Source organism: Hylobates moloch, unplaced genomic scaffold (assembly GCF_009828535.3).
Source record: "Hylobates moloch isolate HMO894 unplaced genomic scaffold, HMol_V3 SCAFFOLD_5, whole genome shotgun sequence".
NCBI classification, from domain to species: domain Eukaryota; kingdom Metazoa; phylum Chordata; class Mammalia; order Primates; family Hylobatidae; genus Hylobates; species Hylobates moloch.
In genome coordinates, this window is record NW_026652280.1 from 14519023 (window position 1) to 14543972 (window position 24950).

The 24950-nt window shown below is 34.6% G+C and overlaps 2 long non-coding RNA genes across 2 annotated transcripts in view; one reads left to right on the forward strand and one right to left on the reverse strand.

Moving 5' to 3' along the window:
* Positions 1–4910: 4910 nt before the first annotated feature.
* Positions 4911–6650, reverse strand: LOC131383419 (uncharacterized). The gene is made up of 3 exons (XR_009213425.1): positions 6553–6650; positions 5900–6225; positions 4911–5032 (listed from the first exon to the last, which is right to left on the reverse strand). It is a non-coding gene; the product is annotated as an uncharacterized LOC131383419 (long non-coding RNA).
* Positions 6651–6903: 253 nt separating this feature from the next.
* The window catches only part of LOC131383632 (uncharacterized), a 49007-nt gene continuing 30960 nt past the window's right edge, over positions 6904–24950 (forward strand). Inside the window, exon 1 of the long non-coding RNA XR_009213795.1 lies at positions 6904–7129. This is a non-coding gene — a long non-coding RNA (uncharacterized LOC131383632). The remainder of the gene's footprint in view (positions 7130–24950) is intronic.

The following is a 24950-nucleotide window of genomic DNA, read 5'->3' on the forward strand; positions in this document are numbered from 1 at the left end:
GGATTGGTTCCAAGTCTTTGCTATTGTGAATAGTGCCGCAATAAACATACCTGTGCATGTGTCTTTATAGTAGCATGATTTATAATCCTTTGGGTATATACCCAGTAATGGGATTGCTGGGTCAAATGGTATTTCTAGTTCTAGATCCCTGAGGAATCGCCACACTGACTTCCACAATGGTTGAACTAGTTTACAGTCCCACCAACAGTGTAAAAGTGTTCCTATTTCTCCACATCCTCTCCAGCACCTGTTGTTTCCTGACTTTTTAATGATCGCCATTCTAACTGGTGTGAGATGGTATCTCATTGTGGTTTTGATTTGCATTTCTCTGATGGCCAGTGATGATGAGCATTTTTTCATGTGTCTTTTGGCTACATAAATGTCTTCTTTTGAGAAGTGTCTGTTCATATCCTTCACCCACTTTTTGATGGGGTTGTTTGTTTTTTTCTTGTAAATTTTTTGGAGTTCATTGTAGATTCTGGATATTAGCCCTTTGTCAGATGAGTAGGTTGCAAAAATTTTCTCCCATTCTGTAGGTTGCCTATTCACTCTGATGGTAGTTTCTTTTGCTGTGCAGAAGCTCTTTAGTTTAATTAGATCCCATTTGTCAATTTTGGCTTTTGTTGCCATTGCTTTTGGTGTTTTAGACATGAAGTGCTTGCCCATGCCTATGTCCTTAGAGACCTACAAAGAGACTTAGACTCCCACACAATAATAATAGGAGACTTTAACACCCCAGATTATTCTGTTTCTTATCCTCTAATAGCTTGTCAGTAAACACTGTTTTATTTTTTTTTTCAGTGTTACATTAGGGTTTGCAACATAAACTTTTTACTTACTAAAAATCTAATAAGTCATACTTTTATTCTTCTTTAGATAATATAAAATCTTAAAATATTTTTAATCCACCTATTCCTCCTACTTGTTTTGTGATTGTAATCATACGTATTAACTCTATAATACTAAATACATATTTTAAGGTTTGGAAGAAATTAAACAACAGTATTAATTTAGATTTTGCCAGATATTTACCTGTTATTTGGCTTTTTATCTCTTACTGCACCTCTGTGTTTCAATCTGGGACTCCAATTGCACGTGTATTCAAACTGTTAACTCAGCCCCACAGATCTTTCAGGCTGTTTGTCAACATTTTTATCTATGTATCAAATGTGCTACTTTTTCTGATCTTCAAGCTCAATAATCTTTTCTTGTGTGGTATCTAAAATATTTTCGAACTTACCTACTTTCACCTAAACTTCATTATATCTTTCTTCAATTCTGAAATTCTCATTTAATTATCTTATTATAGTTTTCATTATACATTTCTTCAGTTTTTAGTCTAATCTTTTAAATATATCTATATATCTAATTTAAAAGCTCTTTCTCTGTGATGTTTAGCTTACTGAGCTAAGTTGTTCTCAGATTGGTTGCAAAACATTATTTCTGGGTGTAACCACGAGAATGTTTCCAGAATAGATTAACATTTGAGCCAATACACCAGGTAGGAATGATGACCCTCAACAATGTTGGTGGGCGTCCTCCAATCTGTGGCCCATATAGAACAAAAGATACAGGAAGAGAGAATTTGCTTTCTTTGCTTGAGTCTGGACATTAATCTTCTCCTGCCCTCAGACACTGGGCTCCCTGGTTCTTTTGACTGGGACTGGGACTGTATACCACTGGCTTCCTCAGTTCTCAGCCTTTCCATTACAACTAGAGCTATAGGAGCAGATTTCTTGGGCCTCTAGCTTGCAGATGGCAGACTGTGGGACTCTTCAGTCTTTATAGCTAAGTGAGCCAATACCTTGTAGTAAGTATCTATCCATCTGTCTTTGATGTATCTATGTATCTATCTATGTATCTATATGTCTATGTATGTATGTATGTATCTATCTATATCTATGTATCTATCTATTATCTATCTATCTATCATCTGTCTATCTATCATCTATATCCTTTTGGTATTATTTCTCTGGAGAATCCTGAATAACATAGTCTGCTAACTTTTATCTGTATCTCCTATGTGTATGCTTCTTCCTCTTCCTGTCTCTCTCACTCCTCTGTCCTCATTTAATCTTCTTTCCTGGCATATTGGTAATTTTGATTGGATTCTGGACATTGTAGATTAAATATTTTAGAAATACTTCAAAGCTATGGATTTTATTATTCTTCTCCAGATACTTTTCGAAATGCTGATTTTGGAAGGCAATCAAATTGGTGCCAGTTTACCTAATTCAAACAGAGATTGCACTATTTTGGTGTAGTGCTTCAGTCTTTATTAGGACTGAATTATTTTATTTTGTTTTTCCTGCTATTCCAAGGGTATAACTCTTTGGAAGAACCGATTGGTAAATTGAGAAATTTCCTGTGGTATTTAATGGTTCGTGGAGCTTTGGCCCCTCTAGCCTCATAAGACTGCTGGAAGCTCTTCTTGACTGCTGGAAGTTCTTCTCACTACTCAGCCTCTCCACTGTCTTGAGAATTACGAAATTCAGTGACAATTATCATGTTCAGTTCTTTGTACTTCTCTTTTATCTGGGGTCTAGGAGCCTGTAGTCTGTACTGCCCTAGTAATTCTCCAATGTCTTCAAGCAAATACTTTTAATATTTTGTCTAGTTTTTATGGTTGATTTTGTAAGATGTTTAGAACTCAAAAAGTATTTTGCTATTTACCATAAGTAAAATTTATGATTATTCAGATTGAGTCTCTCCTCCTTGTAAAAGAGGTGTAAGTGATTTAACTGTTAAAGGCAGGAAGTTATTTCAGATTAGGTGGGACCATAAAAGTTTGCATGGTAAATTAAAATTGGTAGATGAGTGAGAATGTTGCTGACTAGCAAAACAGATAGATAGTGCCTATTTGGTGACCCTGTTTGCTGTCTCCCTTTTCTTCTCCTTTACTCTGTTTCTTCTAAAGGGAAAGACAAACTTTTCAGCCTGCATTTACTAGACTTCTATGTCTCTTTCATTTGTTTTGGGCGACAAGAGAAATTGAAAAAAGACAGCGAGCTGCAGGAAAGGAGAGTGAGAATGAGAGCATTTCACACCTTCCCTCTTGTTGGTGAGGGGCAACTTCATCAGGGCCAGATCTCTTCCCTGTCATTTTCTGCTGTGCTCTGGGACAGGTGACTCCTCTCTCACTCCTGATAGCCCAGGATGCCAGTGCTTCCTGTGCTTCCTTAATTTCTGGCTTGCCTTTCTATGCACTGGCTATTTTTTCACTTTTTCCATATATCCGACCAGTTCATTGTATTAAAATCCCTTTGTCTTAACTAGAAAAAAATAATAAAGTCAAAAATGGAAGCATTTGAAGTAATTCTGTTGTGCAAAAGAAGGAGTATCCAATTCTTATGAATTTTGACATGGGTTTTCTATGAAAGACTTGCTGCAAGAAGGGAAACACATTTGTAGAAAAATAACTCTGTGTTTTCACGAACTTTCAAAAACATGCTTGCTCTTCTTAAGAAAACAAAGCAACATGCCATGAAGAAGGACAACCTGATTTTGTAAAGATTTAAAAGGATTCAACAAGAGATGAAAAATAAGATCTCTGTATTAAAATCTATGATGGATATAGCAACTATTAGATTAAGTTTTGAAGGAATTTAGAATGATGAGCCAGTATATAAATGAAAGTTTCATTTAGGAAAATAACTTCTTAAAATGGCTCACAGATTGGATTAAAAAATAAATATTAAGTGACTTCAGGTTGATGAGATATTTTTTAAAAATTGACCCATCAAGCATAAATGTAAAATGAAGGTGAAAATTACGTTAGACAAGCATAAATGAAAGAAAACAGTGATTGCAATGTTGATACTGAAGCACAATCAAATAAATTATTAAATAGGGAATTCATTTCATATAGATAATATAAACACTAGGCAAATGTCATAGCACCAAAATACATAAAACATATGATATTATTAGGAAAATAAGATAGATCATAAAGAGTGAGAACAAGATAGTAAGACAGCAAAAAAATGAGAAAGCGAATGAAGAGAACAAGAGGCCAAAAAGTGGTCATATGGTATTTGGTTTGCTACAAAACTTTGAACTAGCTTTCTACAGTTTGAAAATTCATTACATTGTGAAACCTGCTTTTTAAAGAGTTAATGGGTGCAGCACACCAACATGTCACATGGATACATATGTAACAAACCTGCACATTGTGCACATGTACCCTAAAACTTAAAGTATAATAGAAAAGAAGTTGAATATGAAAAAATTTATCCCAGGCTCAACTGCAGATGGTTAAAAAACATATACATGAGACTGATTCAGAAGTAAGCTATGTAAGCTACATAAACAAATTGACTCTTTTTTTTTTTTTGAGGTGAAATCTCACTCTGTCACCCAGGCTTGAGTGCAGTGGCACAATCTAAGCTCACTGCAACCTCTGCCTCTCAGGTTCATGCAATTCTCCTGCCTCAGCCTCCTGAGTAGCTGAGATTACAGGTGAGCACCATCACGCCCCGCTAATTTTTGTATTTTTTGTAGAGATGGGGTTTTGCCATGTTGGCCAGGCTGGTCTCAAACTCCTGACCTCAAGGGATCCACCTGCCTCAGCCTCCCAAAGTGCAGGGATTACAGGCATGAGCCACCATGCCTGGCCAAAAAATGGATTCTTTATGGGACATTCATTTTGTTGATTTAAATTGTGGTAGAAACAGCATGGTTTCAAGGTCAAGGTCTTCTTTATCATGACAGTTCTGTGTGTGGTTCAGGATACTAATTCTGAAAGCTCAGCCTAGAGTCTTTCCTCCTGGACATTCAATGATTTTATGGGTCATGTAATATCCACTCTCACTAGAGTGACTTCTATAATCTTACCAAATAATGCTGACAAATGCAGTATTTTTGATGAGGATTTTCAGACAATCAAAAAGAAAACGGAAACATAAGAATTTGGCTTTCAAGTATTTTTTTAATGTGATAATAATCTGTGCGGTATTACAGAATCGAGCACTGATCATTTTTCAGATATTGATAACTCTATTAATGCAGTTATTGAATCATCACTGGTGGTCACCTGGAATAAAATTTATATTTAGAACAAGACTTTTACAGTTCAATGAATGCCACTATTTCCCATAATAAAAGGCAGAAAGAATATATTTTTTCAGGTGGAAATGTTTTTTTCTAGCTCTGCCTGAGAATTTAAAAATAAAAAAGGCAAGTAGAAATACAACTCGAGGCATTGTCAAAGAACCAGACAGAAACTATGACTACTAAAATATAATATTCTGTGTATTGAAGCCAAAACATTGATGTAGCAGAGGTATTGTAAAAAGATAAATCCTTCAGATATTTGAATTATTACATATAAATTCACAATGTTCCTAGCTCTCATATATAAAATTAGGACAAGAAATGGGTGGCTATAATATTCAAAATTGGAAGAGGGTAGTGAGGAGGGTTAGTTTTTTTCAAGAAGCATAAACCTGTTTATTCCACTGAATGTCCTGTATGGTAAAATCCAATGAGCCAGGTTCAAGACTCTAATGATTTCATCTAAGGTAGGTTACTTTTGCTCTTTGTTTTTGTTTCTGGAAGAAAATACCAAACTTGATTGTGTCTAGCTCCTATTACTTTACTTTGACCCTAGGCTTCTTACTAAACTCCAATTCAGCATAGCCAGATAGTTAAAGCCTGGAGGAGAAGATGTAACATAAAATGCATTTATAAATTAATATTGGTGCAAGTGTGGGGAATATGTGTGACATAGATTGGAAGATGTTATACACTGAAATTCCTGTGATACAGATTTTGAAGTTTTTATACAAGGAAAATAGATTGGTATGGTTTTATCACTATGAAAAATTTATCACAATTTTGAATTCTATAGGATACATAGAATGACTAAAATAAATTCTGTATCTTTACCCGGTTGACTTACTTGATTTTAGGTCCATGTTAAGCTATAATAGATAAAGTTGAAAAACCTGCCTTGGTGTGGTGGCTCATGCCTATAATCCCAGCACTTTGGGAGGCCGAGGCAGGTGGATCACCTGGGGTCAGGAGTTCAAGTCTAGCCTGTCCAACATGATGAAATCCTGTCTCTACAAAAATACAAAAATTAGCCGGGCATGATGGTGGGTGCATGTAATCCCAGCTTCTCGGGAGGCTGAGGTGGGAGAATTGCTTTAACCCGGGAGGCGGAGGTTGCAGTGAGCCAAGATTGCACCACTTCACTTCAGCCTGGGTGACACAGCGAGACTCCATCTAAAAAAAAGAAAAAGAAAACAACAACAACAAAAACAACAGTCTATTGGTATAATCTAGGACAGGAGTCAGAACCTTTTTCTGAAAAGGTAAATGGTAAATATTTTAGGTTTTATAGGCCTTATTACATATTTGATGCACATTCTTCATATTTTTCCTTTAAAAAAACAACTTTTAAAATATAAAATCCATTTTTACTTGGAGTTCAAACAAAAATAGGCTGTAGACTGTGTCATAGTTTTCTAACCTCTTATATACAACAAATAGTAAAACAGTGGAATGAGAATGCTGTAGTGTTTTATTAATCATATGAGTTTACTTACTCACCAAAAGAGTATGTCTCTTGAGCAAGAACAGAAGATAATTAATTCATCAATGAATTAATTTAAAATGTTGGCTAGTGATCATGAGCATCCTCAAAATTTTTAAGTCCCTGTAGCCTCTGTAGTAGGTATGGTAGCCAGCCTCAAAAATAATTCTTAACTCCTGCGATTCACTACACCCTATAAGCTTCTCACAAACTAAATAAAGCTGATCTTTCTAACCAATCAGATATTTCAGAAATGATGATATGTGACTTCTGATGATGAGTTATAAATGACATTGTGACTTTTCCATTGTGATTCTAGAACACTACTTCTGGTAGAGGCCAGCTGCCATGCCATAAAGACATTCAGGCAGCCGATGGAGATACTGACTTGATGTTGAGCTATGGCTTCCTACCATTAACAAGCATTAACCTGACAAGGATGTGAGTGAGCCACCTTGGAAGTCCATCCTCCAGTCCCAGTCAAGTCTTTAGATGACTACAGCCTCAGCTCAGAATCTGAGCATAATATCATGAGAGTCTCAAAGTTAGAACTACTCAGCCAAGCTGCTTCTGAATTCCTAACTCACAAAAACTGTAAGAGATAATACATGTTTGTTCTTTTAAGCCACTATATTTTAAGCTAAGTTTAATCAACAAAATACCAAATTGTTATACAGCAATAGATAACTAACATAGCAGAAGAAAAATTTAGTAATGTATTTAGGATTTTACTGAAGATGTGATTCTAGAGTGTCAGAGAATAGTAGAGACCCTTAGTTTGCAGAGACAAGTAATAGTGACATTGGGGACAAGAAGGTTCAGAGTTAATCAAAATAGATTGTCCCACAAGGATGCTAACGTTGCTGGTTGACCATGAGGAGACTAGAAGTGAAGTACATGGGCAGTGGGAAAAATCACTACAATTTTACACAACTATAACACTGATTCATGATGTTACTGTTGGCTATAGTAAAATAATTTGAATCTAAATATTCTTCTGGAACCCTCGGGCTAAAGAAGTAGACCTCTGCTTCTTTTTAAATGTTAGTGCTATCCCACAGCCCACATCTGACTTCTAAGACATAATTGCCTTTGTAAAATCCTCTACCTTCCTCTAGTGTCCATACAAATAACTAAATTAAGTCACATAATTAAAAACAAGGGAAGATGGGTATGTTAATTTATTTGATTGTAGTAATAATTACACAGTGTATATGTATATCACGCTATTACATTGTATGTCTTGATTATTTTCAAACTTTGTCAATTAAATATTTTAAAATAAAAATAACAAAGACATCAAACCAATTACCTAACCTTTCAATTTATGACAGTGAAAAAGAACAAACAAAACTGAAAACAAGTGGGAGGAAGCAAATGATAAAAATTAGAGTGAAAGTTAATAAAATGTGTAGAAAAACAGTACAGAAAATAAACAAAATCTTGTGTTTTTTTTCAAAGTTTTACAAAATTGACAGAGCTTTAACTAGACTAAGAAATGAAAGACTGAGACAACTAAAATAAGTTATGAAAGAATTTCTATCACTACTAAACTTACAGTGATAAGAAAATTAGATAAAAATACCATGAACAAGTATATATAAACAAACTAACCCGAATGAAAGGTACAAATCCCTAGAAAGACATAAATTGCCAGAACTGACTCAAGAAGAAATAGAAAATTTGCATATACCTATAACAAATAGATTGTTTTAATTCATAATGAAAGCCAAAAAAAAAAAGGTCAGGTCTAAAGAGGTTTTGTTGGTGATTTTAGTAAACATTGAAAGAAGAATTAACACAAACTCTCACAAATTCTTTCAAAATTAGAAGAGAAGGAAACCCTTTCCAACTCATTTAATGCAGCCAGCATTATTTTGTTACTTAAACTAGACAATTATATGACAAGAAAATCAAACTGAAGACTAATATTCTATGTGAATATAGATACAGAAAATCAACAAATACTGTCAAACAAAATCCAGTAACATAAAAAAGGTCTGTACCTAAAGTAAGTTTTGTCCTTAGAATGCAAGTTTAGTTTAACATATAAAAATAAATTTAATATACCATATTAACAAAATAAAAGAGAAAACCCAGAATCATCTAAATACAAATGAAGAAAGCATTTAACAAATCTGCTACCTTTTCATGATCAAAGAAAGTACTCAATAAAGTAGGAATAGAAGAGAACTTCCTCAACCTGATAAAGAGCATCTACTAAAACTTGACAGCTAACAGCATGCTTATTGGTGGAAGAATGGGTACTTTCTCCTTAAGATTAAGAACAAGTCAAGGATGTCTAAGATCAACATTTCTGTTCAACATTGTATTAGACATTCTAGCCACAGCACTAAGGGATAAAAATAAATAAAAGGCATCACAAATGGAAAGAAATAATTAAAATCTTCTCTATTTGAAGATGACATGCTTTTGTATGCAGGTATATAGATAATTCTGAGAAATTCACATATATAAGAATGTTATTAAAACTAATAAATATATTCAACAAGATCAATATAGACAGACCTTCAAGATTAAAAATTGTATTTTTATACACTAATAATCAATAATCTCAAAATTAATCAAGCAATGCCATTTACAGCAACATCCAAAAGAATAAAATATTTAGTCATAAATTTAATAAGAGAAGTTCAAGACTTGTCTACTGAAAGCCACAAAATATTGTCAAAAGAAATTAAAGAGATAAGTAAATCAAAAGATATAATAGTTCATGAATTAAAAGGCTTAACATTATTAAGATGAAAATACTCCCCCCAAAAGATCTACAGAGTCAACAGAATCCCCGTAAAAATCCCCAAATGCCACTTCTACATAAATTTTTGAGGTTGGTCTAGAGCTCATATTAAAATGCAAGGGACCCAGAATTGCTAAAAACAATTTTGAAAGTGTAGATCAAAGTCGGAGGCCTCCCACTTTCCAAAGTAAGACTTACTAAAGAGTACCAAGCAATTAAGAGAGCATGTTTATACATACACATCAATAGAATAGAATTTAGAGTCCACAAATTAACAGTTGTGTTTTTGGTTAATTTGTTTTTGATAAATAGGCTAAATAAATTCAATTGGAAAAATTGATATTTTTAATAAACATTGTCAACTGGATACCTACATGCAAAAGAATGATGTTGAACCTGCAACCCACGCTATATGCAAGTTAACCAGAAATGGATCAAAAATTTAAATATAAGAAAAAAGGAATAAACTTCTTAGAGGAAAATATAGAAATAACTCTTTGTGATGTTGCTTTAGGCAATTGTTTCCTAGATATCACACCATAACACAAGTGACAAAAGAGAAAAACTGATTAATTGGACTTCATGAAAATTTTAACCAGTTTTGTGCTTTAAAATTTACCAACAAAAGTATGAACAGACAATCCACAAATGGAAAAAAAATTCAATTTATATTACTTATAAGGGACTTATATCCAGAATATATAATTTATTCTTACAATTTAATAATAAAAAGACAAATAATCTAATTTTAAAATGGACAAAATATATGAAGACACATTTTTAAAACGATATACAGAGAGACAAGAACATGTGAAAAAACGCTCTCGTGATTCATCATTAATGAAATTAATATTCAACCCCAATGAGAGACAACTTCACACAAACAAGAATGGCTAAAATAAAGACAGAGACAATAGTATGTGTTGGTGAGGATGTGGAGAAATTGGAACATTCATACACTGCTCGTAAAGTGCTAAAATGGCATAGTCATTTTGAAAAACAGGCTATTCCTAAATATGTTAAATATAGAGTTATCAAGCAATCCAGCAATTCCACTTATGTATACACTTGAAAAAATTGAAAATATGTTTACACAAAAACTTGCTATATACTATATATGTTTAGAGACACGTTATTTGTTGCTAGTAACAAAGTAGACAGCTCAAATGCCTATCTAATTAATGAATGAGCAAAATATGATATATCCATACAGTGGAATGTTATTTAACCATAAAAATAACATGTACTAAAGTATGGGTGAACTTTGAAGAAACTATAGTAAATGGAAGAAGCTAGAAAGAAAAGGTCACATATTTCATGATTCTATGTATGTGTCATGTCTAGGATAGGCACATTGATAGAGACAGAAAGCAAAATAGTAGCTACCAGTGGCTGGAGAGAGGAGAAACAGGGAATGGCTGCTAATGGGCACAGGTTTTATTTGTGGGGGTTATAAAAATGCTCTAAAATTAAATAGTAGTTGCACAATGCTGTAAAAGTACCAAAAAAAAAATCACTGAATTGCATATTTTAAAAGAGTGAATTTTATGGTATGTAATTTATACATCAATAAAGCTGTTTTTAAATGACTATAAAAATAGTGTCACAATCTCTTGCCAAGTTTCCATATCTGAATCAGCTTTATGTTGCAATCTGTATATAGATGGAGAGGTCAGATCTTCAGGAAGAAACACTCTTACAATATTTTGCCAAGTGTTTATAAAAAAATAGTTCTCATTTCTTCCAAAGGAATAATTGCTATTTATTTGAGAACTATACAGTCAAGAAAGTGTAAAGCCTAATTATTTTGAGAATTGTTGGGCATATTGTTCAAGTTTACATTAATCTCCGGTGTTCCAAACCTCATCGTGACTCCATATTTGAGTGGGGACATATATAGACATAATAGGAAACAAATGAAATCCTGGCTGCGATGTAGCTCACAGTGAGTCCACTGGACCCATGGAACCACCGCTATTTATTCTTCCAGTTCCTGAAATTACAGTTGAAATGGGATACTAGGTCATTGATAGAATCCCCCAATTAATTAGTTTCTTTACCTATGGGGTAAGAGCTATTGTAATAGAGAAGGGTAAGTGGAAGTCCATGAATTAGGATCTAATACTTAGATGAGTTGGAGGTAATACACAGTCATCTTTCAGGATCCATTTGGCTTTTGTAGGGTCACACTGGTAAATTAAAATGATACATAATGAGAACCACTGGCTCTTTATCTTTTTGTTGTAGGACTAGCACTAATCTGCAATATATTTTTATTTGTTTTTCTGCTGAAAAGAGAGTGAGCATATCTGTTTTAAAGACACTATAGCTAGAATGATGAACACAGCCTTGGTTCATTGCATGTAGCCACTGGTATGGCAAATGCATTCTTTTCCATCTCTGTCAGAATGGAGAATCAAAAAATGTTACCTTCAATGGAAAAAGACATAGAATACATTTTTGGTCTCTTTTCAAAAGTTTGTTCATTCTGCTGCCCCTTGTTATAGTCACAGGGACCTAGACAATGTATTTTGTGGAATATCACTTTGATCCACCATATTGATGACACTATATTAATCAGATTTGTTGAGCAAGTTGGCAGGTGTATGAGGAAACTTCATGAGACAAAGGGTCACCATGCAATGAAAGATAAACCCTATGAAAATTCAGGACATTGTCACAAAATACATTTTTGGAAAAATACTCAGATACTTCAATTGCAAGACTTTTGCAAATTGCAAATACAATTGCAATCACTTACAGCTTCCCCCAGTAAGACAGAAGTACAATGTCTGGTAGGTCTTTTTGGATTACACATACAGCATCCTCCCTTAAGTGTCCTAAAACCTACATGATGACAGCTTACCTACATGGGTTGTTTCCACATTTTGTGAAGCAGAATTAGTAGTAATTTCATCTTTACTGTATAATTTTACTGAACTTGATTCATTTTGGAGTACAAATATGCCTTGGTTAGTTGCAAAATATGCCTCAGGAAGCACTATTATCTAAAGATTGGTAAACATATTTGATCAAGCAATACATTATCACACATAATATTGCACCTGATCAAGGTTTTTTGGTTTTGTTTTGTTTTTATAGCAAAAGAGATGTAACATTAGGCAGGTGACAAGGAGATCCACTGGGGTTGTCACATGCTCAACAACCAGCAGCTGCCAGCCTAGTAATGAAACATGTTCTAATACACAATTGAAGTCCTCACTTGGAGTTCAGTCTGCAATAGTTGTTACAATGTTCATTCTAAACCAATGACTATTATAGAATTCTGTGTCCATAATGAGTAATAAATACATGTGTCTTGGGACACAGTTAAGAAATTTTGCTTTTTATTGTTACAACTTTGGGCTCTGCAGATTTAAAGATTATGGCCCCAGAGGGAAAATACTTTCACTAGGGGACGTAGAACAATTCTCAATAACTACACCTACCACTTACCCACTTCAATATTCTTGTGCTAAGAGATGATTAGACAAATAAGCCAACATCTCGCAATGCTACTTGATCTTGATAATTAGAAGGGGGAAGGTCTGTTGTTATGCAATGAACAGGAAAGAATATTTTGTAGGTTGGTGATATAATTTGATATTTCTTTGTAATATCTCATTTACTTTATTTTAAATGGACAGGACCACTAGCTCCAGCTTGATAAGGGCATGGTGACTTGACTGGTGGATCAGATGCCTTAAAGATGAGGGTCTAAGTTTAAGTAAACTTTATTCCCAGGGATACTAGCCAAGGGTGGGTAGAGTCTAGAATGAGCATCAGAAGATGGGGATAATGAATATTAGTTTCATCTGAAGAGAAAGATACAACATCCCATTAACCTTTCCCTTTAAAGATTCACCAGGAAAAATGCTCACCAGAATCACAGAGGAGCCTGTTCCTGAACTAAGAAGAATAGTTTAGACTATGGTGGATGCTATGTTGTGCCAGTCAGAACCTTCTCCACTTTCCGGACTGACACATTCATTCCTCTATTTTCTGTTAATGTTGTTGGCTGAGAGCTTTTGGCTAAATTTCTCTTTAAGAATTTGTTCATCTGAAAAGTGCTGTAATTCTCAATATCACACCTCTTTCCTTATACAACCCACAACCAATGACTAGTGATGCAGAGTAACGATGGCCCAGTTTCTTTGCTTTGATTTATGACAATATGAAGAATTATTTCAATTCCAGAACTCTCCACAATGTTTGCTGAGGTCCTTTGGCAATTTCTCCTTTTATGCAATGCTGCTTCCTTTAGTGCCAGGTGATCATCCTGTGAGAATTCTCATTAACATTCTTTCATCTCAGAGGCTTGTTCTAAGAGAAACCAATCTTGACAGAGAAAGAAGAGGCTTTTTATCTTAGTCTGATGGTTATACAAGCAACTTTGATGCTTGGCTTCTGTGAGCCAATAAATAAAGTTCATTCATATCAACTGTGGCAGACCAAGACAGACATAACCACCGGCAGGCATTCAGAGGAGAACCTCAGTCACAGCCCTTGGGATTTTAAGGGAAATTGAAAGTAAAAGTAAAAGTAAAATTGTTCTTTTAACAAATAGCTCTTTCAATGCTACGGGGCCGCGGTAGGGACTAAATGCATGTTGACTGCTTATTTGTTTACCACGTGACCTGAACTGCTCATCATAAACTAAATGTGGTTTGATCTGTCTGCCTACAAAATCAAGTGCAAATATTTATAAACTTGATGAGGGGAAAAAAAGGGTTTGGAGAAGTTATCTATAGATGGACTCCTTGGGGTGTGTTCAGAGTGTCAGAATATATATATTTTTTCTATTAGAAGAGACTCATTTTAAGGATTAATTGGAAAAGGTGACCTTTCCATTCAGTGTTCTTTCCCAGTCAGCTCAGCACCTTTTCAGTGGGCTTATATAAAAATAGCCATGAAGGCAGTGATGGATTGTATATATGAGTTTAGCAACTTAAATATGTCTTCACTAAAGCTGATCAGTTTAATATCCAGCTTGATAGCCACTGCTACCTATCTTGAGCACCAACCGACATGAAAGAGTCAATGTTGTTACCCAGGCATTAGATAGCAGACTGGTTTCCCCACAACATGAGTTCACATTAAGTGGGTTTAGTGATGAATTAACAGAAAACATAGCCCATCTTTCACTGCCTTTGAGACATAAATATTAAAGACCAAAAGGGAAACGTCAATAAATTCCAAATTAAAAAAAATTAACAATAATGCAAAATTAGAATATAAAAACATTCTATGCAACATGTGTAAAATGAATAAGAAAACTTTACACAATAAAACAAACAATTTAGTAATTAAAGTTCTTTTCATAATTAAAAAGGACATGCAATATGGAACATATAATATTTATAAAATCACAACAATGAGTAATTTATACACGTAAACTTGTGGAAGAATATAAGACTGAGCTTTGTTACTCCCCCTCCTTCACTATTTATAGCCATGACTGCTTGCAATTTTCCTTTCTCACTGGACTCTGGAATTTATGAAAATTTTCACCTTCTGAATAACAAGTAATTGATAATAAATGGTTTATAAGTTAAGTTTATGTGATGTCTCAAAATGAAATGTAAATTTTTAGTGTTAATTGAATGAATTATTTTAAAACAAAACATAAAGAAAGCCTTCAGCATTCAATTTGAGAAATAAGAGACAGGATGAAAAACTATATATAAGAAAATCAGGATAAATAAAATCATGAATAAATATTTTAAAATCAGTTTATAAAATGTGGAAAATATTTAAATTGATCATTAAATCTAAAAATATAAATATTAAACTAGATGAACTTCTTGCAAGTGAATATAGTTTAGCTTGATGCACTGTATTACTCCATTCTAACACTGCTATGAAGATATATTCAAGATTGAGTAATTTATAAAGAAAAAAGGTTTAATTGACTCATAGTTCCACATGGCTGGGGAGGCCTCAGGAAACTTACAATCATAGCAGAAGGCACCCCTTCACAGGGCAGCAGGAGAGAAAATGAGCGCCAGCAGTGGAAATGCCAGAAGCTTATAAAACCATCAGATCTCATGAGACATCACTCACTATCCTGAGAACAGCATGGGGTAAACCACTCTCATGGTCCAATCACTTCCCACTGAGTCCCTCCTGGGACCTGGAGATTATTGGAACCACAATTCAGGATTATACTTGGGTGGGGACACAGTCAACCCTATCATTCTGCCCCTGGCCACTCCTAAATCTCATGTACTCACTTTTTGAAATACAATCATGCCTTTCCAACAGTCCCTCAAAGTCTTAGCTTATTCCAGCATTAACACAAAAGTCCAAGTCCAAAGTCTCATTTGAGATGAGGAATGTCCCTTCTGCCTATGAGCCTGTAAAATCAAAAGCAAGTTAGTCACTTCCTAGATACAATGGGGGTACAGGCATTGGGTAAATACACTTATCCCAAATGGGATAAATTGGCCAAAATGAAGGGGCTACAGTCCCTATGCAAGTCTGAAATCCAGCGAGGGAATCAAATCATAAAGCTCCAAAATGATCTCCTTTGACTCCATGACTCTGATTCAGGTTAAGCTGATACAAGAAGTGGGCCTTGGGCAGCTCCACCCCTGTGGCTTTGCGGTGTACAGCCCCTCTCCTGGCTGCTTTCCTGGGCTGGTGTTGAGTGTCTATGGCTTTTCCAGGAAGACAGTGCAAGCTGTCTGTGGATTTAAAATTCTGTAGTCTGGAGGACAGCGGCCCTCTTCTCACAGCACCATGTGCCCCAGTGGGGACTCTGTGTGGGGGCTCCCACCCCAAATTTCCCTTCTGCACTGCCCTAGCAGAAGTTCTCCACGAGGGCTCCACCCCTGCAGCAAACTTCTGCCTGGACATCCAGGTGTTTCCATACATCTTCTGAAAATCTAGGCAGAGGTCCCAAATCTCGATTCTTGACTTTTGTGAACCCACATGCTCAACATGACATGGAAGTCACCAAACATTAGGGCTTCCACCCTCTGAAACAATGGCCCAAGCCATGCCTTGGCTCTATTTACCCATGGCTGGAATTGAAGCAGTTGGAACACAGAACACCATGCCCTGAGGCTGCACAGAGAAACAGGGCCCTGGACCCAGTCCACAAAGCCATTTCTTCCTTCTAAGCCTCCAGGCCTGTAATGGAAGGTGCTGCCACGAATGTTTCTGACTTGACTTTGAGACATTTTCCCCATTGTCTTGGTGATTAACATTCATCTCCTCATTACTTATGCAAATTTCTGCAGCTGGCTTGATTTTCTCCCAGAAATTTTTTTCTGTCACATCATCAGGCGTTTCTGTCACATCATCAGACATTTTCCAAACTATTATGCTCTACTTCCTCCTGAACCCTTTGCCACTTAGAATTTTCTTCTGCCAGATATGTAAATCATCTCTCTCAAGTTCAAAGTTCTACAGATCTCTAGGGCAGAGATAAAATGCCACCAGTCTCTTTATTAAAGCATAGCAAGAGTGAACTTTGGTCCAGTTCCCAACAGGTTCCTCATCTCCATCTGAGAGCATCTCAGCCTGGACTTTATTGTCCATATCACTGTCAGCATTTTGCTCAATGCCACTCAACTAGTCTCTAGGAAGTTTCAAATTTTCTGACATTTTTCTGTCTTCTTCTGAGCTCTCCAAATTTTTCAACATCTGCCTGTTACCCAGTTCCAAAGTTGCTTTCACATTTTTTAGATATCCTTACAGCAGTGCCCCAATCTCAGTATCAATGTACTGTATTACTCTGTTCTCATGCTGCTATGAAGAAACAACCAAGACTGGGTAATTTATAAAGAAAATAGGTTAAATTGATTCACGGTTCTGCATGGCTGGGATGGCCTTAGGAAACTCACAATCGTGATGGAATGCACCTCTTCAAAGAGCAGCAGGAGAATGAATGCCAGAAGGGAAAATGTCAAATGTTTTTAAAACCATCAGATCTCATGAGAATTCACTATTGCAAGAAAAGCATGAGAGAAACACCCCCATGATCCAATCACTTCCCACTGGGTACCTCCTATGACACTTGGGGATTATGGGAACTACAATTCAAGATGAGATTTCAGTGGGGACACAGTCAAACCATATCAGGCATCATTAGGTAAAAGAGTTCCACCAATGTCTTTAAGACTAATTTTCTAGAACTTCATCTTGTGCCTGCTTATCTCTATGCCGACTCAGGCATGTGAAATCTCACCAAGTATATATGGGAAATAGATTATTCATACTCAGATTATATTTCCTTCTGGGAATGTAATGTTGAGGATTCACTTCACTCAAACTGCATGGACCAAGACTAACACAAATGTTTCCCATAATGAAAATAAAATGGTAGATATTTCAATTTTCATCAGTTGGTAACATCTGTTCATTCACTTCACCATTTCCACTTTTCCACAAATTCAGTTTCACAAATGTCATTTCATTACTTACTGCAACAACGTTAACATTTGTTAAAAATACATTCAACTCCATTTTGCAAAAAGAAAGATACTTGAACACAGCTATACATCTACTTTGGACTGGAAAAAAAACATGAGTTAAATCTTTCTTATTTCTGAATAGAGTTTAGAACTCAGAAAACATTAAAAATGCAATAGGTTAAAAGCATATGAGTAAAGACATTTTCAAAATGAGCAATGCAAATAGTTTGCCAACATTTCAAAAATGCTCTCCTCTGTAAGCAAAAAAAGAAAAAAGCTTATTCCATCATAATAAACAATCAATGTTCTACACTTAAATAGACAAGGATGAAAAAAGAAAGTAAGCAAAATAAGGATTTTGCTCAAAGTGCCTGAGAGTGTCATCCTAAAGACACTCTAAAATAAAAGGAAACAAGTGTGATACAGGCACACTGTTTGGAGATATACCATTTTAATATGTCTGAAGAATCATGAAAATTGTAAGATGCATTGAACCAGTAATTCTATGGCTAAAATCTATTTTAGATAAAATACTGTATAATAATTTTCATATAAATTCTCATCTGGAGAAATTTACCTAAATGAATTTAAATATAAAATGATCATAAATATTATTTGTAAAATAAAAACATTCAGTCTGTACTCAATAAATTATACTTTATCATGTAGAATAAAAAAACTTTAAATGATATTTTAAATAATCTTTAATAATATATGAAAAGGAACATGAATATAATATGAAAATATGTATATATTTTGTTTCATCGATTTATTGTGCCTATAATTCAAAGAAAAAAATCAACATAAACAGTAGCAAAAAGAAGAGTTAAAAAAACCTTTGACACAAAGATTTGCAGCAATTTTGGAATGATAGGTTTATATAATTTTACTCCCTATATACATTTCTACATTTCCATGTTATCCTCATTAGGCTAGTATTATTTTATAATATATTTATACGTATTTATGTGTGTTCATGTCTATATATGTGTGTTTGTATGTACATATGTTTTATGTCTTAGTTTATTTTTTATAGGCTGCTAACTCTTCATTGTTTATAGGAATAAAGGAATAAAAAAATCCAAAATTTATTTTTTGTTTAAAAATACATGCAGTCACAGAAATGCATTCGTATTTGGAAATCTGAAATTTTTGTTCAGTGCTAATTCCCTCAGGCTCAGCCTACCTTGTCCATGTTTGGATGTATCTAGTGATGTTTTCTTTAGAATATAGTCCTCATTATATTAAAAAAAATCAACAGGGGCTAGGTCTGGATGTTTAAGTACATGTAATGCTTTTCTTTTCAACTAGAGTCATGCGTGGGCTTGTTTTGTTTTGTTTTATGTATAGCAGAGAAATAATGCACACAGTGGAAACAACTGAGAAGATAAATAGCAAGTCAAGTGCAATAACCATTAAGAATTGGTGATTATCATTTATTATAAGGGTTCCTCTCTTAAAAGTGTGCCCTAGAGCATCTGAAAATCACAAATGGCTAAAACTTTGAAATTGATGTCCAATGTAGAGAGAAGTATTGTATTCTTTTTTCTAATACCATGCTCAGATCTTATTCCAGCACTAATCCTTAGGGGTTAATGTCATATACTGACCCTAGAAATCAAGTTATGGTCATGTGGCAGTATTGCTTGGAGGTCTCTAAATTAGTAACAGGTCCTGTATGACAACTTTTTTTCAGTGAAAGTGATTTTGAACACAAGCTGCCATGGCTACAGGCAACTTTTAATTATCCACCAAGGGGGAAAAAAGAGAAAGTATTACAACAAAATATTAATCCTTCCCTAAATTCATAAAAAAAGATACAGGAAATAAACTGCACGAGGGCCAAAAAAAGGAAATGGTGAAAAACTATTGGTTAACTTTGAGCGAAGAGTTTCAGTTTACAATTTACTTATGCGATGCTCCTTTTTCTGATGTCCCTATATGGTACACAATTATTTTTATGAATATATATTTCCATTTTTAATTTTTATGGATACATAATAGTTGCACATATTTATAAGGTACATGAGTCATTTTGATACAGGCATACAGTGCGTAATGATGAAACCTAGATAACTGGTACATCTATCACCTCATTAATCATTTATTTGTGCTGGGAATATTCCAAATATACTCTTCTGGTATTTTGAAATATACAGTAAATTATTGTTAACTGTAGTCTTCTTATTGTGCTACTGAACACTAGAACTTATTCTTCTTTGTAACTTTATTGTTCTACTCATTTACCAACCCCTTTTATCCTCCACTCCCCACTACCCTTTGCAGCCTCTGGTAACCACATTCTACTCCCTACCTCCAACCCCGTGTAACATATGTAAGTGTTTTTGTCCATTCAAACATGGACAAGGTAGGCTGAGCTTACAGAAATTAGCGCTGAACACAAATTTCAAATTTTCAAATATGAATGCATTCCTGTGATTGCATTTACTTTTAAACAAAAAAAATGTATTTTCCATTTATTTATTCCTATAATAGTTAGCAGCCTATAAAAATAAATTAAAACAAAATATATGCACATACAGACATATACAGACATGAACACACACAAATATGTATAAATATATATTATAAAATAATAATAGTCTAATGAAGATAATATGGAAGTGTAGAAATGTATAGAGATAGTTATATGTACTAGAAATTAATACATCCTCGAAATATGTATAATGTTCTTTTGTTGCAATGCTTAACTCTGAAAATGGAATAGTAAACCAAAAGGGACATATGAAGCATAAGGAGACACTAACAGAAAGAAAGACAAAATACTCAGGGGGAAATAGGCTTTTGAGAGGAAAATTTTTGGGGATCTCATATATTACATTGTTTTTTGTTTGTTTGTTTTCTGTTTGTTTGTTTTTGCCTAGAATATGTGATGGAGATTTAGGATGTGGAAGGAAGTTGAAGTGACTATTCAGATAGCTAAGATCAAAGGCTTATTCACTTATGAAGATGTTGTCTTTTGAATAAAATCTCTGAAAATTCATTAAAAAAATTTCAGGGGGTAGAACTCCTTAATATGACTTGTGTTTTAGGCAAAACATTTGTACTGAGTTGTGAAGAATGAATTGAAGCATTCCAGGACAGAGACAAGGTGACAATTAGGAATTTTTCCAATAGTCTCAGTGAAAAATTTGAGAATCAGAACAAAGGAAGTGGCAGCGAGAATATGTAAGGAAGAGAGATAAAATGAAGTAAAATCAAGAGTAAGTGACATTTTACAAGGTATATAATGATAATGAAAATCTTTCTGCCTTAAGTAGTAATAGGATTGATGATAGTATTCCTTTGCCTGTTAATCAAGGTGTTGGGCCTGATCACCCCAACATTCTGGGAAAGCAACCAATTTGGTGGGGAGGTAGTCACTTTAATTTCGGATATGTTGAATTTGAGGTGATTGTAGGACATAGAGATGGAAGTGACCATTGGTACATTAAATATAAAGCTTAGAGTTTAGGGGAAGAGTTAGTGTTTAGGGAAGGGTTAGAGAAATGTAAATACTAGCTTATAGCCAATATCTTCATTTATTCTAGATTTTTCTAACTATGTCAGAAAATATGACCTAGAAAAATATATTAGAAAATAAATAATATAATAGAACACATGGCAGTATTTTAAATAAAGTAATTTTTAGCCATGGGATAGCCATAGAATTTTGGATTTAAGTAAACGAATTTGAGTATCTAAAAGAGGAGCACACTTGTCAAATTCTCACCGTTTCCTGTTGATCTACTGTAAAAGATAGCTGAGTGTTCAGTAACTTTGAATTTTCATTGCAACCTGAGACCTACATAGGATGCAATCTGTGCCCAACTTTGGGAGTTTTTAGTTATATCAAAACACTGACTTGACCGTTGCCGAGTCCTGGATGTTTGACGTTAAACAATGCCTTATTCACTCGAAATTTTCTCTCAGAAATGACTGGATTATGTGATCATTCAGATTCTTTTTAGATCTGACATTTAATCTGTTCTTTTTTTTTCTGGAAACTTATATAACATGAAAGATAAAACTATCATTTCCACTAATTAAAACATTTAGAGTGGTGATATTAAAGTTGTTTGATATTTGGGGAACAAAATGAGAAATAAAATATGCTAATCTATATTACCGGTAATTAAAACTGTGAACAATCAAACTGAGCACTGTTGGCCTCCTGGTATAAATTAACCAAATTGCAGTGTATAAGCAAGGTGGAAATAAGCACTCTCAGGCATATGTCTTCTGATAGCCCTACATGTGCTTAATGGATTTTCTGGATCATTCCATTCAAATAATCTCTGTAAAAGAAACTGAATTCCACACTTTCAAGTGGCAGAAAAGCCAGTGAATATGTGTAAAGGCTGGGAAGGTGAAAACAATATGTTTTCTCTATATAGTAAATAAAATGTAAGTAATACATGGTATCTAGGTGTTTTACTTGAGATACCAACGAGCCTAGTTAGGCTTTTTTGAAACACCAATGGGATCAAGGCCAGTCTACATACACACATATGACTATTATATATTCCAAAAATTTAAGACCTCTGTGGCCACCAAAATGTGCCTTTCTTTTCAGAGCGTCTGGTGAGTGTATAGGTAACAAACACAAACTTACAGGATATAGAAGTTAAAAAAGAGCGAAGGAAGTCATTTCACCACACTAGCAATAAACATGACACCTGCAAGAGAGTAGATTCTAGAATAATGTTAACAGCTAGATGGCTTCTGAATGACTTAGAAAAGAAATTCATGCTCACTACAAGTTCAAGTGGAGTTATTGGCAGACCTTATGATCAGCAGATAATCGTATTACCATATATGGAATGTTTAAGCTTAGGCAAAGTATTTGTTATCGTTCCTAATGATGTAGATTTAGGCAACACAAAGAAATATCAAGCACATATTGTAATAAGTAAGTGGATTAGTGATTGAGTATATTTCTTAATGCTCTTAACAATATTTGAAGTGAACTAATACATTTATGTGAACCAGGAATTGTCTTTTTTAGAAATATGTGGCAAATGTATTTCTATGACATTTTTAGAAATATGTGTTTCTATATTTTAATAATATTTGCTCTAATGTATGTTCATAACCTGATTTATCAACTAAATGAATGATTGGAATGAAAAATGGAAAACATGCGTGTAATTTTTGTGACTATTATTATTCGATACTAACAGCAAGTATTTTATGTGACAAGATTAATATGTGTGTGTAGAATGTGTGTAATCATACCACATTATTTGTTATATGTGCCGGAACATTGATTCAAAACACAATATGAATTAAATGGTGATTAATGTTAGTTCATAATTTTGGATTTTAATGTCTAACCACAAAACAAGGAAGAAATGCATTTTGGATAGGAGAAATGTGTGAGGTTTAAGGGTACATTGGCCGGGCGTGGTGGCTCACGCTTGTAATCCCAGCACTTTGGGAGGCCGAGGTGGGCGGATCACGAGGTCAGGAGATCGAGACCACGGTGAAACCCCGTCTCTACTAAAAATACAAAAAATTAGCCGGGTGTGTTGGCAGGCGCCTGTAGTCCCAGCTACTCGGGAGGCTGAGGCAGGAGAATGGCGTGAACTCGGGAGGCGGAGCTTGCAGTGAGCCGAGATCGCGCCACCGCACTCCAGCCTGGGGCACAGAGCAAGACTCCGTCTCAAAAAAAAAAAAAAAAAAAAATTCGATGATCAAAAATAATCTAGTTGTTTATTTTCAAGGTTCTGGTTCATGATTTGACACTTGTAAATGCCTTAAGCCCTCCTATTTAGCTGTCTTTAAGTTCTTCCATTTTCCCTGTGTCATCAACAAAATCAAGAAATTAAGCTATACATATTTGAGAAATGAATACATGAATGAAATGATGACTAGAAAACACAACGATCACATGTCTAAGTTTTAGATTGACATTGTTCAAATAATTTTCTTATTGTAATAGAAAAATGATGTTTTGAGAAAAATGTACAAGAAACATGTAAAAGGACACACTGTTCCTAAAATAAAATAAAAAGCCTACATAGTTTTCTCTACTATCAAAGACATTGGTTGATCATATCAAATGAACTCAGAGGATCTTTCCCATAGTATGTTCCATGGAACAGAGGATGGGTGGAGCAAATGATAATGTAAATGCTACATTCAGATGCTCCACGTGCTGAATTCTGCTTATTGGAAACAGCTATGGCATTTGTCTCATCACAATAACATGCTCCATCCTCTTCCAGACATGCTGATCTGTTAATCCTCCCAAAAGGAGAGAAGAGATGTTAGTACGTAAATAAAGTCCCCTAGTTTTCTTTCCCTTGCATGAAATAACTGAAATAACTCTGAGACATGTTCAGCACTCTCTATTCAAGTCCAGCAGTAAAATTGAGCTACCATTGTCCACAGCAGTAATTTGCTTGACAATGCAGCTTTCTGAAATATCTTTCTTTCCCTGTGTTACTGCCTTCCCTCCCCTACTGATGTAGGATTAACTCTTAAATACAATGCATGCATTTGTATCCTTCTTCAGAGTCTTCTTAGGGAACCTCAACCAAGATGGAGTATTAAAAATCATTCATTCATATTTTTGAAGGAAAAAGAAAAAATATTTTGTGTTTTAAAGAGTTTGTACAAAGTTAAGGAAAGATTTTTTTTTTAAGTTTCTTTACTGTATCACCTGATGAGGCTGGTGATAGGTAAGTTATGTGATGTGAGCCATTCTGCATTGTGTAATAATGTTTCACAAACTTACTTGACCATAGATTTATTTTCATTTTTGGTAAGTACATTTTTAGGGCCATTCCATGGTACAATCTTTAGAACAAGTTGCTTTTGAAGAAGAGTGACGTTTTTGTCTCTCCTTAATGCTGTTGGTGTCTCTGTCTTTCAAACTTCAAGACCCTGGACACCCAAATGTACCTTTGCTGCCTTTTCCTGAGTCTGTCTCCACTATTAAAGTCACTAGCCAATCCTAAATAAAATTAAGAAACATTTCTGTCACTTACTCTCCACTTTATTACTATTGTTTTTGGTGTGTTTTTAGGTTGACCCATTCATGTCGGACTTAGTTCTGATGTGTTCCTCAACGCACTGGCTCTTCATAATCATGGCATCATTTCAAAATTTTCTAGGATGTCTAAAAGTGCTTTTATTCATATTAGCCCAAATGAGAAAGGAAGTTGGAGAGATTTTATTCTGGTATAAAACAGGAGATTTGCCTCCCAAATTCACGCATCACCTCTATCCC